Source organism: Pinus tabuliformis, chromosome 4_2 (genome assembly GCF_031772625.1).
Source record: "Pinus tabuliformis cultivar Carrire ecotype Pingquan chromosome 4_2, CPIR1, whole genome shotgun sequence".
In the NCBI taxonomy this organism is placed as follows: domain Eukaryota; kingdom Viridiplantae; phylum Streptophyta; class Pinopsida; order Pinales; family Pinaceae; genus Pinus; species Pinus tabuliformis.
In genome coordinates, this window is record NC_142304.1 from 920,505,415 (window position 1) to 920,511,187 (window position 5,773).

Here is a 5,773-nt window from a genome sequence, read left to right on the forward strand (position 1 = left end):
TTAAAGAAGTTGTAATGAAGTTCAACACTTTTTTTGATAAGAGGACTAGAGCAAGTTTTCTTTCATGCTGGGACCAACATGGTAATTTATTATCCTGGGAGACTCACAAAACTTTGTTGGTGGTGGCAAAAAGAAAAATTGGATCAACTCATCAAATAACAACATTGTTGAAGGGAGCTACTATTGTAAACTATTTGCAAAACGATTTTCAGTTATTGTGGTTGATGAGAACTCTTTTTGTAGACAAACCAACTTACAGCAGAATCACTAACTAAAGGATGGCACACACAAGGTTTTTCAAGAGTCCCAGTTCAGATAGAACCATGTGGAAAAAATGCAGAGAGTGGATGTCACCAACAACAGCAAGTGCAAAAGCAAGACCTTCATTTGTAGCTCAATATTAGATTACCAAATGAAGCAACGACACCTATCATACATAAATTTTGACATATATTTTCAATCATGTATTTGAATTCTCTCTTTTAAAAATGTAAAATTTGAAAGAACTATTAACTCTGAAGTAGTTTAGGAAGTTATGTTGTTTTGGTAGTTAACAATTTCTTAATTGTCCTTTTGAAATTTTGTATAAATCTTATTCCTAAAGAGAAATGAGGGTTCCGAGTTTTGGACCTCAGAAGCAGAAACTACTTGTACATTTTAATCTTCAAGTGGATTTAAATAAAGTATTTGAAGTGATTCCAGACACCTGTTGAGTACAAAATGTTTTCCCTGTTATCTCCATTTTATGTTTTTCTTTATAAAAACAAGTAATGAAGTTGTTGGCCTTTAATTTTATAGTTCTGCAAAATCAGTTTCCTGTAAGGTAAAGTTAAAATTTCCTTAATCATGCACTATGATTTTCTATATATCATCTCTTGCTAATTCCATATTTCTTCTAAGGTTGAAAATAAATATTTTGCATTAAGTAGCCTATGTTGGAGACTTTCCACTATCTTTTCTGACTCTTCTTTCATTAAACTTGTATTTAACATCAGAAGGCCACTTTAAATAATTTTTCCTGTCCATAGAATATCAAAAGGCATTGTATTTTTAATTATAATTTCTGAAGTTTGAACAATGGGACAACGAACTCATCTTTTCTCAGTTTCAAACAAATTTCTTGGGCACCGACCTATCTTTAGCCAGAGGTTGTCTTCCAAGGAATAATAGACCATTCAAATACTTAACTCGATCTATTGTAGTAAACAGCATACCTTGTCTCTATTTCTCTCCAATATTAATAGTAGCCTTCTCTAATGTCAATCATTGTGACTTATCGAGTGTTGAACCCCAAGTAAGTTTCAATGGTAGTTGTTTTCCATTACCTCTTTTGAATACAAAGTGACTAACAACGTTGAATGATGGAAATTTGCAATTATAAGAATGTAATCAATTAAAAATAGTATTCCTGTGATCAGTCTCAAAATATTTTATTTTGTTGTTCTTATTGTCACACCTGTTAGTTTTTCCATCTTTTCATATCAATGATATGAAAAGGGTGGTTTAAATCGTAGACCATTCAAATATTTAACTCGAGATATTGTAGTAAACATCATACCTTGTCTCTCTTTCTCCCCAATATTAATAGTAGTTTTCTCCAATGTCAGTCATCATGACTTATGGAGTGTTAAACCACAAGTAAGTTCAATGGTATTGTTTTCTATTACCTCATTTGAATGCAAAGTGACTAGCAATGTTGAATGAAGGAAAATGAGAATAATAAGAATGTAGTCATCTACAAATAGTTTACAGTTTCAAGAAGCAAACATTTCAGGTAAGTGAACATTTTTTTTAAGATGAAAATTAAAATATTTTATTGATGGTTGAATTACTGTAATGCAAAAATCAATGGTCAATAATTTGTTTTTTCTGACATTGAAATCAATGCATACTATTTATCTTAATACTTTGAAATTAATGTACATCATACACCTAGTCAAATTAAATAAAAAAGCAACATATACACTAAAATCAATGCATCTAGTGCAATCAATCAAATAGGCTTGAGAACCAACATCTACACTAGAATCAATGCCTCTATTTCAGTGAAAAACCAAACTATTCATGGCTTTCTAAATCCAACTTCTTTTACCTTTCGTAAAAGCCTTACTTCCTCTTTCTCTATGGTTAATAATGTTCAATATTATGCAATACTATGTAATATATGCATTTGTATTTGTGTTTCTTTTTCTTCTTCTTCTCTCTCTCTCTCTCTCTCTCTCTCTCTCTCTCTCTCTGCCCGCACCATCTATATTTATATCTTTCTCCATCTCTCCTTCTTTGTCTCTCTATCATACCTCCCAAACACACACGCTCTCTCTCTCTCTCTCCATGTATATCTATCTCTACCTCCCTCACTTTCTTTGTCTCTCTCTTCTTCCCTCTCTCTCCCCTCCATTTATATCTCTATCTTCCTTCATCTCTCCTTCTTTGTCTCTCTATCTTTCCCCCCAAATACACATGCTCTCTCTCTCTATTTCTCTTCTTCCCTCTCTTCCCCCTCTATCTATATCTCTATCTAACTTTATCTCTTCTTATTTGTATCTCTATATTACCCCTCAAGCATACATACTCTCTCTCCATATCTATCTATCTCTCAATCTCTCTCCATATATATCTATCTCTCTCCCCACACTCTTCCTCTCCTTCTCTCTCTTAAGTCATCTCTCTCCCTCCTCCTCTCCTTCTCTCTCTCAAGTCCTCTCTCTTCATTTCTCTCCCACTCCCCTTAGTTTCACCCTCCCCCCATCTCTCTCTCTCTCTCTCTCTCTCTCTCTCTCTCTCTACCTTCCAACTCTATCACTATATCCCTCCCTATCTCCTTCACCCCCCCCATCTCTATGTCTCTTTTTCTCTCTCCTATCCTTATCTCTTCCTTTCCTCATTCTCACCTCTTTGGCTCACTCTCTCTCCATCTCTCCCTTGTTACTCCCTCTCTCTCTCCACCTTTATCTTTCTATGTCTTTGTTCTTCCCTCTTTCTCCACCTACAACTCCATCTCTCTCTCAAGTCCTCTCTTTCTTCCTTCCTTTGTCTCCCTTTCTCCCCTGCCTCCCTCTATCTCCACCCCCACCCCGAGCTCTCTCTCTATCTTTCTCTACCCTCCAACTCCATCACTATATCCCTCCCTCTCTCCTTCTCTCTCTCCCCCTCCATCTTTATGTCTCCATATCTCTCTTCCCCTTCTCTCCCACTCTCTCTCCTCTCCTTCTCTCTTTATTCCATTCTCTCTTATCTCTCTCTACCCTCCAACTCTATCATTATCTCCCTCCCTCTCTCCTTCTCTCTCTCCCCCTCCAACTCTATCATTATCTCCCTCCCTCTCTCCTTCTCTCTCTCCCCCTCCATCTCTATGTCTCCCTATCTCTCTTCCCCTTCTCTCCCACTCTCTTTCCTCTCCTTCTCTCTTTCTTCCATCCTCTCCTATCTCCCTCACTATCTCTCCATCTCTCCCTTGTCACTCCCTCTCTCTCCACATTTATCTCTCTATGTATTTGTTCTTCCCTCCCTCTCTCCCCCCTCCAACTCCGTATCTTTCTCCCTCCCTCTCTCCTTTCCCCCCCTCCCCCCCCCCCCCCCCCCCACCCCCCCCCCCCTTCTCACCCCCCCACCTCTCTCTCTCTCTCTCTTCTCTCCCCCCCCCTTCTCTCTCTCTCTCCAACTCTATCACTATCTCCCCTCACCCCCCCCTCTCTGCCCCCTCCATCCATATGATCAAGAATTGTCACTTTATGTAATCAGTGACATATGTAAGGTCTATTATATTTTACATTTTAATTTTTTATTGTGAAATGAGTCATCGTTTTTGGAGATGTGGTATTGATAAGCCATGGTGTTAGTTCATGGTATTGTAACAAAACCTATTTACAAGTTATTAATATGTGAGGGTGAATATCCATGGTTAAGAATCTTGTTATATTGTAAGTTTATTTCAAGTATTAAGTTTTTATGTGCTTATTAATTAAATTCAAATATCACTATGGAATCATTATTAGTCTCTAACAAGGAAGGACTCTAACAATTGATTTGTTTGTTGATCGGTATTAGTTTAGCATTTATCAATGCAAAATATAATGTTTAGCTTTGAAAAATCAATATTTATTTTTCAATATTATTACAAAAAATAATTTTCAAACATTTGATTGAACCATAACTTGAAGGTCTTATTGCAGCCTTTGCAAAATATAATGCCACATGGATAACTTCCTTACATGTTTTATACTATAATTTATGGATATGGTTGTAATATTCATGCATGATTTTTAGATATTTGTGAAGTGATTTTTTATTCTTAAGATTTGGAGGAAAACCATCCAAAAATAAAATCCTTAAAATAACATATACTCAAGTAAATAACTTATTTACCATCAATTACTTCCCACGATAATTTAACCAAGTCTTTGCAAAAATAGATAGGAATAAGATGTAAATAAATATAATTACCAATAGTTACTTCCCACCAATATTTATGTTTTCCTCATTACTTATATAGGAGTAAAATTGTAAATGTGCAGACTTACTAGTGGTTAGTACCCACCAAAATTTATGCAAATTCTTCTACTTTTCCACTTCAAATCTCAATTTATTAGTTCCTCCCAAAGTAATAATATAGGATGATTTGCCTATGGACCATTATTAATTTAACATTGACCAATGTAGGTTATAGTTAGTTATGAAATCTTTCCTAGAGCATAATTCCTAACTTGAATTAAAGGGACTAAGTTGTGCTGCAAAATAAAATTACAATATGACAAATTGAATTTTATTATTTTTATTACTTTTTAAGTTTTTTATTATTGATTGAGCCAAGATTTAAATGTTTATACTCATTTACACACACTACGACATCTCCCTCATATTGGGATCTATATTACTTTTAACTTTTTATTATTTTGTAATTGAGTCGACATATAAATTTTAAATATTTATGTTTACAAACATTTACACCTACACATCTCCCTCTATACTGGGCTATAGACTATCTCTCTATGCAATAAATCTGATGACACCATCAATTACTCGTTATGGAAAGAATCACTCCAAAAACCATGTTTGTCACAATACAATACTCAACATATTCAATACAATGATACTCATGTATATAGTTTCTCATGAGTATTCTAGGAATCAATTACTCGTTATGGAAAGAATCACTCCAAAAACCATGTTTGTCACAATACAATACTCAACATATTCAATACAATGATACTCATGTATATAGTTTCTCATGAGTATTCTAGAAATCTATGCCAATGTAAAGATCCTATAATACCAACAATTTTTTTTAATATATATATATATATATATATATATATATATATATATATATATTCTAAATCTCCAAAATCATTTTTCCTAATATGGTTTTGTATCTAGATAGGCATGTGTGACTTATCATTAAGGATCCTTCACAATTACATAAGTCAAATATTCTCACTACAAAACTTCATGGTTTCCTTTATGATAATTGTTAATCCATATTATTCTCTTTTATAGAAATTATATTTTTACATTCTATCTTATTGTTCCTCATCACACACTTGATTTTCACAATTACATAAGTCAAATATTCTCACTACAGAACTTCATGGTTTCCTTTATGATAATTGTTAATCCATATTATTCTCTTTTATAGAAATTATATTTTTACATTCTATCTTATTGTTCCTCATCACACACTTGATTTTCTTTATAAGAAACTTTTTTATTTAAAAGTGTTACTCCAAAGTCAATCATGTGACTATGTTATCATTTCGGACTATATCTCAGAGCT